Genomic DNA, 14,580 nt, shown 5'->3' on the forward strand with positions numbered 1-14,580 from the left:
TTAGAAAGCATAGATTCTCCTCATCACAAGATGGTTTATTCAGAGAAAAAGAGGGCGTCTTAAAAGTGTAATTCCGTACTCTCCTAGGAAATTTTATTAAGCCAACACTATCTATTAAAATGTACGTAAGCTGAGAGAGCATTAATAATGACCTGCCAGGTATTTATAATCCCATTGCGGCCAACTTCCGGGCTTTGTCAAGAGGATTCTTTTGACAAAGCCCATAACTGATGAAACGCGTTGGGCATGGTTACATCGGTAGATAGTCCAGACTGACCCAAAAGATAAGCTTCTGCCTGGAATTGAATACATAGCAGTGGTTGCAATGTTATTGTAAAGACCTGGTGACTTGTTAACCACTCCATAACCTCACTATAAAAGAATGATGGCTACAGCATAGGCTTACTTTGCCAGGAGGGTGTCTATTGATGCTCTGACCTGATCGCCCTGCCCACGCGCCCCCTGAAGCACACAGGGGGGTGTGCCCTGTGATCGCCAAGTACTTCCAACTTGGCTGATTACAGATCAGTGTAAAGGGCCAATCACAGCGGCCCTTTACCACGTGATCAGCGGTCAGCCAATGACTGCTGATCACAGGATGTAAAAACAAGCCAGTTATCGGCTTTCTCGCTGTCAGCGTGAGGAGAGAAGAAGAATGCCAATAACTGGCTTCAGTTACAGGGACATCGGTCCTAAAAGTGCCCACTAGTGCTGCCAATCAGTGCGCAACAGTGTCACCTTTCAGTGCTGCCAATCAGTGCCCATCAGTGCAGCCTCATCGGTGCATATCAGTGAAGGAGAAAAATTATCTGTTTGCAAAATTTACGTATAGGTATGACATCATACGTTATGTACGTATGAGATAAATATACTCTGTAATTCCTTATCCCAATATCAGAGGTCTTCTTATAAAAAACTGCCACACCAAGGAGACAACACTGGAGCTGACAATCATTCAATTGCACAACGCCAGATCCAACGCATATACATTGAACATAACTCTAGATACTTATTTATCCAGTCAAAACAATATATCTTATGAACAGAAGCAAAGGTTTTCCAACTCTTCCCAGATTAATCGGACACTATAGAGGTACTCTTTGTCCATCCGCCCCACACCTTCTCTAATTTATTGGGTATTCCCCTACTAGCATAGGTAGCCTTATAAAAGGGAAGTGCTTTATTTACAAGCGCCTTCCATGCCTGGCTGGCAGGGGGTGTGGGCTTTTTCCAGGAGAGCACTATCATTTTCCTAGCATAGAAAAATAACAAAGTCAGCAGTGTACGTATTACTCTCTTTGGAGCTATAGCATCTACCAATCCCAAGAGACACACTTCAATACAGGGTCTAATGCAGAGAGTAGTAACCCCCTCAACGCATTCTGCCACTTCCAGCCAAAACTTCTGTATGGCCACCTATTCCCAGAATATATGCATTAAATTCGCTTCGGATGAGGTGCACCACCAACAACAGGACGATTGGGACAGAAAAATTCTAGCCAATCTGGCTGGGGTAAGGTAAATACGATGTAGAAATTTCAATTGAATGAGATGATCTCAAGCTGAGACCAACCAAGAGAAATGTATATCTCATACATCATCCCAGTCAGTGTCCATCTAGGGAAATACCCTTTTCAAAACTGTTCTGCAAGGTTCAAAGACTATATGTGTATCTCTAAATAACTGCTTATAATAATCAGACAATGAAAGGTAAAAGTATGGGAATGGCGCTGACTACTAGAAGTGTGTATATATGGAAACAGGAAAATGTGTATAAGTATATATAATAATCAAATAAATATCAATGTGACATATAAAATGTAGATCATAAATACAGTTAAAAACGAAATAATGTGACACAAAGTGCAAGCCTAATAACATTTTTAAAGGTGATAAAAAGTGCCTATGTGCATAAAATGGTTGAAAGAGTATATCAATGTGCCTCAATGAAATATTAATATTTCACAATACCAGAGAAATACATTTCAGCTAGTGCCCACCTTACAATGGAATCTGGTCTCTTGCAATTACATTAACAAGTCATACATTGATAATTACAGACATATTAACACATCTCATTCATACCTTCTGGACACTTACCAGTTAGACTTTGCATATAAGATTTCAGACACCTGAATACATTGATACGTACAGACATATAAACACATCAGACAGCTCAGCATAGACGGGACGGCCCTTACACAAAAGATACTCCAAACACAAGACGTCTCACATTTACATCAATGTGTTAGGGACAACAAAAACCTTTTCATGTATTTTCTTAGAAGATATATTCTATTGTTAAACTGACCCATGGATTGCACACCTGTTTAAACTGGTTTTTCCCACTCAAATGGCCCATAAATATGTGAGCTGAAATGAAATAAATCAGATGTATTTCCATTAAAGCTTGAGTGCTGTATGCTTTTACATCTCCTGGCCAGAGGAGGGAAAATTCACTACAGGAGGGAGTCAGAACTGAAGGGTCTTAGGTCCGGGACCTAAATGCAAAATCATCTTGCAACTGCCTCCTGATGTGAACGAGCTAACAATGGTGAATGCAGGTATAATAATAAAAAGCGAGCATAATTAATGTACCAAATAATTAATAATTAAAGTGACCCGTGCACAATCAGTGGAATCAATAAATAATGAATCGAAGAAGACAAAATAAATGTGACTGATACAACAGTTGATCAGTGAATAAAGTGACCAGTGTAATGGCAAATAAATAAATATATAAAGTGACTCAGTGACAGCAAGAACCTATGCTGTATACTGTATAGCAAATATGGGTGATAAATAAACTATGGTGATCCAATGGTTAAAAGGAGCAAATTAGTCCATATAATAAACAGGAATCTTCATATGAGTGAATTAACCACTTTACGTCTGCTCACAGTAATACTACTGCGGCAGAGTGGCTCGTTATCGTCTGACGACGTAGTATTAACGTCGTCAGACACTCCCCCTTCTGGGCGGCGCTTGCGCGCCGCCGGAGGCTCGCTCCCGCTGTTTTCATTCACAGCGGGAGTCGGGCCAGGGGAGGAGCAGCGGCGATCGCCGCTGCTCTTACCCGATCGTCGGGGATCGAGTCTGGAGATCCGCCCGCTGTGTGTAAACACAGCGGGCGGATCTCCATAGTGACAGGGAGTGACAGATCGGACTGTTCAGTATAGCTGGACATCCGATCTGTCCATGACTCACTCAGTCACCTCCCCCCCTACACGTCAGTAAGCACCAGGCATACATTAACCCCTCCCTCTCCAATAAAATTAACCCCTTCCCTGCCAGTGTCATTTTTACAGTAACAGTGCATATATATAGCACTGATTACTGCAGTAATGTCACTGGTACCCCCAAAAGTGTCAAAAATGTCAGTCAAGGGTCCGATCTGTCCGCCGCAATGTCGCAGTCCCGCAAAAAAAATCGCAGATCGCCGCCATTACGCGTTAAAAAAAAACACCAAAAATGACAGAAATCTTTCCCTTTGTTAGTAAACGCAATAACTTTTGCGCAAACCAATCAAAATACGCTTATTGCGATTTTTTTTACCAAACATAGGTAGCAGAAAACAAATTGGCCAAAAATTTTTTAAAAAATTGTTTTTTACATCTTTTTTGGGGGGAATTTCATATAAAAAAATGTTAAAAATATTGTTATTTTTTCAAAATAAACGCTCTTTTTTTGTTTATAGCGCAAAAAGTAAAAATCGCACAGGTGATCAAATACCACCAAAAGAAAGCTCTGTTTGTGGGAAAAAAAGGACGTAAATTTCGTTTGGGTACAGCGTCGCAAGACCGCGCAATTGTCAGTTGAAGTCGCACAGCGCCGAATCGCAAAAAGTGGCCTGGACGGAAGACAGCAAAATCCTCCGGTGGTAAAGTGGTTAAATAGAACCCTGTGGTGGGTGGTAAGTGAGGTGCTCCGTGCCCCTATAATAGGTAGCCCACTCACCAGTGAAGATATTGAAATCTAGATTAAGTAAAGAGATAGGCCTATAGGAAGAGCATTTAGTGAGATCCTTGTCTGGTTTGGCCAGCAACACTATGTGTGCCTGATAAAAAGAGGAGGGGAGGGAGTTAGTTTCCAAGCACTCCGCATATAGCTTCAGTAATCTTGGAGAGAGAACTTCCGCTTAATGTTTATATCACTCTATTGGTAATCCATCCGGACCAGGCGCCTTCCCACTGGAAAAGGAACCTAATGCACGCATCACCTCCTCCTCCCTAAATGGGGCCTCTAAAGTGTCTCTGATATCTTCAGGTATTATAGGTAGGCTCAAGGGATTTAGAACAACCAACAGGTCCTCTATAGCATAAGGGGGAATAGGCGAGTAAAGATCTCTGTAAAAAGAGACAACTGTTTGTAAAATGTCCTCTGTCTGTGATGATCCAGATAGTGAGGAAATGCATGGAATTACTGTCTGAGACTTATCCTGAGCTGTTAGTAATGCTAGCAACTCCCCATTTTTATCTTCCTGTTCAAAAATCCGTTTCGCACCCCGTTTCAGGGAGCAGTGGGTTATGTCCTGGTAGTGAAGATGTAAATCTCTCCTAGCACCTTGCAATTCTGCCAGGGTATCAAGAGGAGGAGTAATGCATGAGCCTTTGCACTTTCTTGTTTCTTGTCCTGCAGGGTCACCAGCGTGTGGTTATATTCCTCCCTTGCAGCCCTAATGGCAGAAATATACTGTATATCCCTCTGGACGAGGCTTTGAAAGCATCTCATTCAATGTGACCCGTGACTGACCCCTCATTTATCTGCCAGAACAAATCTATGTGTGGTTTAAATATCTCCTCCAGTATAGGCCACTCATCTAGGTGACAGTCTCCAAGACCTCTTTGAGCCATGGCCCCCAATCTGTAGGGTAATCTGAAGCGGGTGTGGTCTGATACACCCCCAGGAAGGTAAGTAACATCCTGCACCATACATAATAGATCCTCATTGGCAAAAGCCAAATCTATTCTGAATGAGGAGTGAAATACAGAAGATATATATACGAGTAACATCTGTCCATGGGATGCTTCCACCTCCATATTTTAGTAAAGCCAGCCACCTCGGTCCACTGAGATAAATAATGGTTAAGTGCTCTTTGTGGATTAGAGGTATCAAGGGTGTAATCTAGGATTTTGTTAAAATCACCTGCAATCAACAGCATGTAAGGGTAATGAGGTGCTAGCTTCCCCAAAATTTCATATAGAATGACACTGGAAAATGGAGGAGGAATATACATGTTCACCAGCACCAGACAATGGAAATTAATTTCAATAATCACCATGGCATAGCGACCCTCAGAATCGGTTACCACTATGTCTATAGAGCAACACAGAGACTTATGAAGTAAAATCTAAACCCCTCTGGCATATGAAGAGAATGTAGCATGTATGGCTTGCTGGATCCAAGGATGGCGCATAGCCAGTATTTTATTTCCCATCAAATGAGTCTCCTGCAGAAAAATGATTAGAGGGTGTTGTGATTTTATGGATTTTAATACTAGAGCCGTTTATATTTGGAGCTGAGACCCCTGACATTCCAGGAGAGAACCTTAACTTATCCAGGACCGCCCACCGCAGATATACTGCGGCAGGCTGGCCCTCATGCGTGAACCATTGGTCGCACGTCTGCTGCTAGGGGGTGCTCCACCGGCGGCGCGCTCCCACCCCCACCCCCACTCAGCAGCAGGGACTCCGATGCACGGGGCCGTCGGCTCTGATTGCCGTCTGCCACCTGCGATCGCTGAGAGAGAAGGACGGTCAGCTGTTGTAAACACACCGTACTGTTCTTCTTTCTGGAATGATCACAGAGCCCCTGTGATCCTTCTATATAGGATCACATGTCTCTGTGATTATTTCGAAAGCCCACCCCCCCCCCCACAGTTAGAAACACTCCCCTAGGCTTACATTTAATCCCTTGATCATCCACTGTGTTAACCCCTTCCCTGCCAGTGTCATTATTACAGTAACAGTGCATATTTTTAGCACTGATTACTGTAGTAATGTCACTGGTCCCCCCAAAAGTGTCAAAAATGTTAGTTAGGGATCCGATCTGTCCACCGCAATGTTGCGGTCCCGCCAAAAATTGCAGATCGCCGCCATTACTAGTAAAAAAAAAAACAATAAAAATGACATAAATATTCCCCATAGTTAGTAGACGCAATAACTTTTGTGCAAACCAATCAAAATATGCTTATTGCCATTTTTTTACCAAAAATATGTAGCAGAAAACAAATTGGCCTAAAATGTTAAAAAAATTTGATTTTTAACATTTTTTGGGGGGAATGTTATATAGTAGAATGTGAAAAATATTGTTTATTTTTCAGAATTGTCACTATTATTTTTGTTTATAGCACAAAAAATAAAAATTGCACAGGTGATCAAATACCACCAAAAGTAAGCTCTATTTGTGGGAAAAAAAAGGACACCAATTTTATTTAGGTACAGCGTCGCATGACCGCGCGATTGTCCGTTAAAGTAACGCAGTGCCGAATCGCAAAAAATGGCCTGGTCATTAAGGGGGCAAATCCTTCCGGTCCAGAAGTGGTTAATATTTAAAGGCATGCCTGCAGTTTCTAAAATAACCACTAGATGGAGGCCCTATACCTCCATAGATTCTCAAAGCCATACAGTGCCACTGGTCATGCTGAAGCATTTCTGTACATAAGTAACACTTAAAGCGGAGTTCCAGCCACATACAACTTTTTGAGATAAAAAATCCAAATTTATCCCTAATTACCCTAACACTAACCCCACATTACAGGTTATTACAGTAAAGAAATAAAGATAAATACTTACCTTTAAAATTGATTGCAGATCAAGTAATGCAATTTGTTGAGCCCAGCCGCCAATTTGTGAAAGATTCTATCAGACTTGTCAAGAGGTGTACCCAGCCAGACAGAAAAGAATTTCAGAAGATCGCAATGGCAACTGCAATTGGATTTTTCAATTATGGGATTTATTGGATTCTTTGTAAAACGAATTCATATCCCCATCAATAATATTATTGTTGGCAGCTAAACTTCCCCGGCTCAGACAACCTTAAGGACTTCAAACCTCACTGTTGTGTTAACGAACAAGTTCTAGTATTTTGTTCTAATGTACATTTTTTATTTGGCTCGATTCATGTGATAAAACCTGTAAAATCCCCCCCCAAAAAAAAAAAATTGATTGCAGAGGGTGGCCATCTGCGTTGTGGGCGTCTGAAGCCGCTGTGCCCCCCGCTGTGTCTTTCTTCCTGGAACTGGCTATCCAGAATGCTGATCGCAATCTCTCGCATGTGCTGTAGATTGCGATCGGCATTCTGAATAGCGGCCGGCCGTTCCCATTGTATCCTGGGATTTATGACGCTCATCTCCCAGGACGCAATACGAAGGAGGAAGTGACATTGGCGGCCATGTCCGCAGAGGGCGGAAGAGGAAGGAAGGTAAGTATATTTACATTAAAAACAAGGTAAGTGAAAAGAAAAAAAAAATTGACATTATCCAATTTTTTTTCAGGTACTTTAAAGCAAGCGGACAAGCCAACAATCATTTTTAGGGTGGAACTCCGCTTTAACACAGGCATGAAACCCAACAATGATGAAAAATCCTTCTCCTGTGCCCAGAGAAGGGTAAAAGAGTGCACAAAAACGTGAATGCACCCTTCTCCAATAGTGTGTCAAAAACTGAAAAACAACACAAAAACAATAGAAAAATTGCACCTTAACTGAAAAAAAAATCCCCAACTGAAAAATTGTCGTTCCCTGTCTCAGCAGCATAACAAACATGGTATATCAAAACTGGCTGGAGGACTTTATTCCCACAAACTGTGAACTGTTCCTCTTCGGAGCCAGTGCATGTACTCCACAGAAGATAAAGGGGAGGAATGCAAAATTCTAGGGTCAGTTCGCTCCAAGACTCTAAAGAAGCTCTACGGATCCCACATTAGGTGTTGTAACAGGAGATTTAGGTAAGCTGCATCAAAAGGGGGAAGATTTCTGACTTCAGGCATAACATGGGGCTTGAATGATAGCTATGTCGCAAGCCCCCGCAAGGCAACACCCCTCCTCCAACAACCATCAAAGGAGGGTCCCAACAGTAATAGAGGAATATATCTGCAAACTGCATGAGGATCAAGCAAGGGTATCTAGCCACTCAGAGGAATCTGATGGATTCTCAAAGAATTTCACCGATCCCATATGCTCCACACGTAACTTGCTCGGGTATAGCATGCCATATGTGGGCCCCTTCTCCCTCAGCCCTTTCCTGACATCCACAAATGATCTCCAATGCCTCTGAAGCTCGGGAGAGAAAGTAAAGGGAAAAATGCAGGGTGGTATTTTCATCTTTAGGGCTCTTTCACACGGGCGATCCGATCAGATCCGCCTGTCAGTTTTTTAGGCGGATCTGATCGGATCCTCCATGCAGCTCTATGGGGCAGCGGGTGTCAGCGGAGACACCTCCGCTGACACCCGCTGCCATCCGCATCCGATCCTGTGCTTGAAATCTGGACGGATGGAAACCCTATTTTTCCATCCGTTCAGTAATCGGAGCGGATCGGATCTGATGAGAGCGGACAAGCGGTCGGCTCTCATCCAATCCCCCATAGAGGGCAGCGGGGGCTGAAACACCTCCCTCTCCGCTCTGCAAGCGGAGACGGAACTGTCATCCGCCCGGCTCAGCGGGGATCGCTGATCGATCCCCGCTGAGCAACACGGATCCGCCTACGGAGCGGACCGTATGAAAGAGCCCTTAAGCTGCAGGTGTTTCCTTGCTTCAGCTAGGATGAGGTCTAGATCGCGGTAATTGAGGAATCGTACCAGGAACGGTCTGGGTGGTGCTACCTGCGGCCTAGGCTTAGGTGACCAGATTTTTGAAATAAAAACCAGGGACATTTTTTTTTTCTTTACTAGTAATGACGGCAATCATCGACTTATAAGGGAGTTGACACTTTGTGGGAACCAGTGACACTAATACAGTGATCAGTGCTAAAAATGTTGCACTGTCACTCTACTAATGACACTGTCTGGGAAGAGGTTAACATCTAGGGCAATTGAAGGGTTAAATGTGTGCCTAACCAGTGTTTTCTCACTCTGGGGGAGGTGCTTTTACTAAGAAAGGCAATCTGCCTTGTTTACATAGGCAGACCGCCGTTCTGCCTGTATCCGAAACAATCGGCGGGTACCGGCGGACATCGAGTCCGCCAGACCCGCTGATCAACTCTGATACCCAGAAATGCAGGATCACGTATATATTTACACATGATCCTGCTAAGGGTGACTGCCCTGAAGCAGTAAATCTGCTATGGGGCAGTCTTTAACTGGTTAAGATCGGCATTATGATAGCTCACAGGCAGTAGGCACACTAAAAGTAAATGTGTATACTGCGCTAACCAGGATTTCGTTACCTAAACTTACAGAGGATCAATTGAGCTCAATTTCCCAACCATTTTCAACTCAGGAAATTAGCTCAGTCATCATCAAACTCCCTAATCAGAAATCACCAGGGGAGGACGGGTTCCCCAATGAATTCTATGAAAGTTTATCTACAGAAGTAGCTCCCCACTTAAAATCAGTATTTGAATTAGCAGCCTCCACTGGTACATTCCCATCGGAAATGTTGAAGGGATTAATTGTTACAATCCCCAAGCAAAAAAATACTAAAAAAAAATACTGAGGACCCTTCATCTTATAGGCCAATTGCCCTATTAAATGCAGATATTAAAATCTTTGCCAAGCTTTTGGCAAGTAGACTGTAGAAGTTTTTACCCCAGTTGGTACATGCAGACCAGGTGGGATTTGTGCCAGGACGGCAGGCTCCTGATGGCACGAGAAGAACGAAGGCGTTCGACAGGATCCATTGGGGGTATTTGGAGGCAGTGCTGCATAAATTTGGGATTGTGGGTTGGTTGGAAAAAAATATAATGGCTCTTTATTCTAGACCAACAGCAAACGTACTTACATCGGGAATATTATCTAAATCGGTTGGGATAACTAATGGGACTAGGCAGGGATGTCCCCTCTCACCTGTTGTCTTTGCGTTGCTTATGGAGCCTTTTGCTCAGAATATTAGGAGCAACGCGAAGATAACAGGCTGGAAAGCTGCTGGAGTTGAACATAAGATTAGTTTATTTGCTGATGATGTCATGTTAATCATTACAAATCCAGCGTCATCTTTAATAGAAGTAGAGAAAATGATAAATGATTTTAGTGCAGTATCATATTACAAATTAAACATTACAAAATCACAGATTATGGGTGTTAATGTTCACACGTCAGTACAGAAATATATAACCGAAAAATTTTCCTTTACATGGTCCTCCTATATACCATTCCTGGGGATTAATTTAACTTCATCTATCTCCCAACTTTATGATTACAATTATAAACCCTTTCTGGACACTTTGTCACGACAAATTGGAGAACTTAAGGTTCAAGATTTGACTGTAGTAGGCAGAGTGGCTATGTTAAAAATGATTATACTTCCCAAGCTACTTTATTTGTTTCGTACGTTGGCAATTCCCTTACCACCCCAATTTTGTGTCTCTGTTCAAAAGTGCTTCAATCAAACTATATGGGAAGGAAAACCACCCCGATGTGCGTCCCTCATTATGAGGAGACATAGGAGGCATGGAGGGATGGGAGTTCCTTGGGTTTCTGCATATTATAAAGCATCTGTATTAGACCAATTGAAATATTGGTGGACGCCTGTGCAGCATAAATTGTGGCTGGGATTAGAGGTGGATGATTGTAATCAAGAAAATCTTAGGACCACAATGATAGCTGTAATGATTGGAGCCGTTGTGCCCAATATCCAATCTCCCGGAGAAAATCTGGGAAAGCAATACTCCAGAAAGTGGACAAAAAATATGTATGTTACATTACAAACCTTGCATATATTTAAATCTGAACTATTATATTGCTACCACTGACAAACCCATTTTACTTACTCCTAGAATCGGTAACATCCTTGATAAAGGCCGCTATAGGCCGAAACATGTCGGAAATACCGATCAGGCCCCTCTCTGCAATCATTTCCCATTCTTTGATATGAGGAACAGCAGAGCAGGACCATCTACTATTCTTGTTCAAAGTCACCTTTTCCACGTGCAAACACACCTTACTACTTTCTCTTCACCATCACAATGGGACTTTACCCATTAACTCACTCGAATTTCTGTATATAATTATACATGTGAATAAATTTTACCTATAAATTGTACAACTACTGTTTACTCGTCTTACTCCTGCCCTTAAAATCCCATACCTGACTTGAGGCATCACGAATTGACAAACTATACTCCTGGGATGGTGGCAGAAACTACTATTTTCCCTTCCAGCCAAGAGCCAAAAAAACATTTCTTCAGGATCAAGCCAATTAGGTGCGACTCCATAAAGATGGTACAAGGCAGACTGATCACTCATATATACCAGAAAAAAGAAAAAAAGAAAACCATAGTGCAACACCTAATGAACCACCTTTTAATTTCCTTATGCCAAATAAATGCTTATAGGTAATAAGAGTAAAAAGAGCTTATCTGCCAGAAATGTTTGACCGCCAACGAGATGACCGCTGCTTCACTCCGTAGTGACGTCCCGCCTCAAGGGCGGGACCTGTGATGCGGGACGTCACTACGGAGTGAAGCAGCGGTCTGAGCTACAATTTTATAGTGCTGTATCGTAGCCACATTCCATCCAGGGGGGGAGATTGGAATAGGATCCAACTCCAGCGGAGATTAAAGAGATTAAAGCGGAGTTCCGGCCTCGGGGGTCAATTTTAGCTGAAAATACCCCCGGGACAGTCAGAACTAGTACATTCCATAATGGATAGCCTTCCACCGCCGGACACGTTCCTCTCCACTGGCTCAGCTCCTGGGGCACTCCCACATCTCCTCGCCGGTGGAAGGGGTTAGAAGAGAAGGTCGGGGAAGACAAGGAGGTACAAGGGGGGATCACTTGGGGAGACAATAGGGTATCATTGGTTTACAGCAACCGAGACAGGATGGCTTCACCAGAAGCTCCTAGCCTGAGCTCCCTATTGGCGCCATATCCAGGCTCCTCCCCCTGAATGTCTGCGGGATCCTGAACGCGAAGCACACTAGGTCATGAGAATGCACACATATGGCTAGCACTATCGTATTACTGTGAGACCACGGAGCAGGAACGAGGTTGAGTACCCAGGTTTTATCTTAGAAAAGGAGAGGTAAGAAGAGAGAGAAGAGAAAAGAAAAGGGGGGTGTTCTGGGTTTAGCTAACGGCACTGGCCAATGTGGGACCGTTAGGGCAGCAGAGAGGTGTTAGTCCACAGAGCCAGTATCCAGCAGGGAACTACCTTCGTCCGCGTATATAAACATATTCCATGGGAGCCATGTTTTCTTATAGCCTTCGCTCCTGTTTTGCACAGACAGCACTAAGTCTTCCAGTTTGTTGATTTCCACAAAAAATACCTTTAAATATAGTGACTGGGGGTCCCCTTAGTCTGCCTGTAAAGTAGCACATCTGTAGCATGCATAGAACATGCTGCAACAAAAATGACTTTTCTAAAGAAAAAAAAATAGTCAAAACACATTTAAATTGACTTGCGGATGCAATTGCCAACACCCGGCTAATGGGGAGAGCAATCGCTCTCCCCTGAACCATACCAGACTCTTTTTACATTTTGGCATGGGGTTCCCTGAACTGTTTTTTTTTTTACATCTTTTTTAATCTGCAATTTTTTTCATTATTATTCAGCTGTCAGCGGAGAAGCCCATTGACAGCTTATGAATTATCGTTTTTTAAGGATGCCGCAGCCGGCTTCCCGGCTCGGCTTCACAACCAGCTTTTACTGCACCCTGATTGGGCAAAGCTTTGGCAAATCAGGGTGCGGAATGCACTGTGCAGTGCATTGCAGGGAATTCGGCGTGGCCCCCCGTGATATCATGGATCGGTGCTTGCTGGGTCGGTGATGTCACCTGGTGGCACAGCCCCCTTGTGACGTCACCGACCCAGCAAGCACCGGTGGTCCCACCAGGTGGCCCCACCCTTTCCAAGGAACTATTAAGCAACGGTGCCTGCAGTAGGCTGCCAGCCTTCATGGATGGCGGGAGCATTTTTTTTTCTTTTTCGGGTCCAGCGGTGGTGGCAGCTGGGTGATTGACGATGGATTTGCATTGGGGACATTGTTTTTTTTTTTTTTAATAAAGGAATTGTCAAAAACTGTCTCTGTGTTTTTATTACTTTTTGACACATTTTGGGTGAATGGGTAGGGGTACTGTATGTACCCCATAGTTATTCACATACGGGGGGGGGGGCAGGATCTGGGGGCCCCCTTATTAAAGGGTGAAAGGTTGCTTCCAGATTCCAGTAAGCCTCCTGCCTGTAAACCCCTATAACAACCATCAGCCAGAGTTGTGGGGATGAGGCCCTTGTCCCTATAAACATAGGGACAATGTGCTTTGGGGTTGGGGGTGCCCCAAAGCACTCACTTCCCCATCTTGAGGGCATGTTGCCTGGTATGGTTCAGTGGGGGGGGCCCCCGCTCGTCTCCCCCCCCCCTTCCTGACCTGCTAGGCTGCATGATCGGATAAGGCTCTGGTATAGACCATGGGGGGAGCCCACAAAGTTTTTTTCTTTTTTCTCTTTTTTTTTAACGGCAATTTTTTTTTATTATTCAGCTGGATGCCCATTGACAGCTTATGAATCATCAGTTGTTAAGGACGCCGCGGCTGACTTCCCAGCCCCTCTCTTTAACAACCAGTCTACTGTGCCCTGATTGGGCAAAGCTTTGCCCAATTAGGGCACAGAATGCACTTTGCAGCGTGCAGTTCATTCAAGGGTGTTCGGTGGGGCCAACACCCGCTGAACACCCTGGAGTGACAGATTCCATCTTTGGCTTAGGGTGGCTGTGTCAGCTTCATTCAAGGACACTGTATTGTCCCGGAATGAAGGTGCCTGGGACAGACCTGCAAAATGCGGGACTGTCACAGGCAATCCAGGACACGTGGTCACCCTAGACGAGGTAGTCATGTTTATTATAATGTGTAGAGTTGGGAACCACAGTTAACAAAATTTTTATGATGGAGAAAAGTCAGTAGCCATGTTTATTATACTGTGTATAGTTGGGGACCACAGTCAATATAGTTTTTATGAAGATGTTGGTAGCCACGTTTATAATTTTGTGTACAGTTGGGAACCAGTGCCGGTTCACATTTGTGCGATGCGGGAACGCTGGGAATATACAGCGTGTTCCCGCATCACATCCGCACTCCTGGCAGCTCACACTGCCATATGTGAGGGTGTCAATTAAAAGTTAACGACACCCCCAGATAAGATCGCATATGACAGTGCGATCTGTAAGTTTGCACAGAATCGGATCACACTAGTGTGAACCACCATGCGATTCCGATTCTGCTGCGGACCAAAAGAAGGGTCCTGTGCGTCTTTTAGTGCGATTGCGGTGCGAATTCAGCCATACCAACTGTATGGCTGAAATTTGCACCGCACAGAGATCGCATTTAATTTTAGGAGCAGTGTGCTCCGAATTACATGCGATCTCTGTGATCGCACTAATGTCAACCGGCACTCAAAGTTAAAATAATTTATATGAAGGAGGTAAGTCGGTAG

This window comes from Pelophylax lessonae, assembly GCF_965119305.1.
Source record: "Pelophylax lessonae genome assembly, chromosome: 3".
Taxonomy (NCBI): Eukaryota; Metazoa; Chordata; class Amphibia; order Anura; family Ranidae; genus Pelophylax; species Pelophylax lessonae.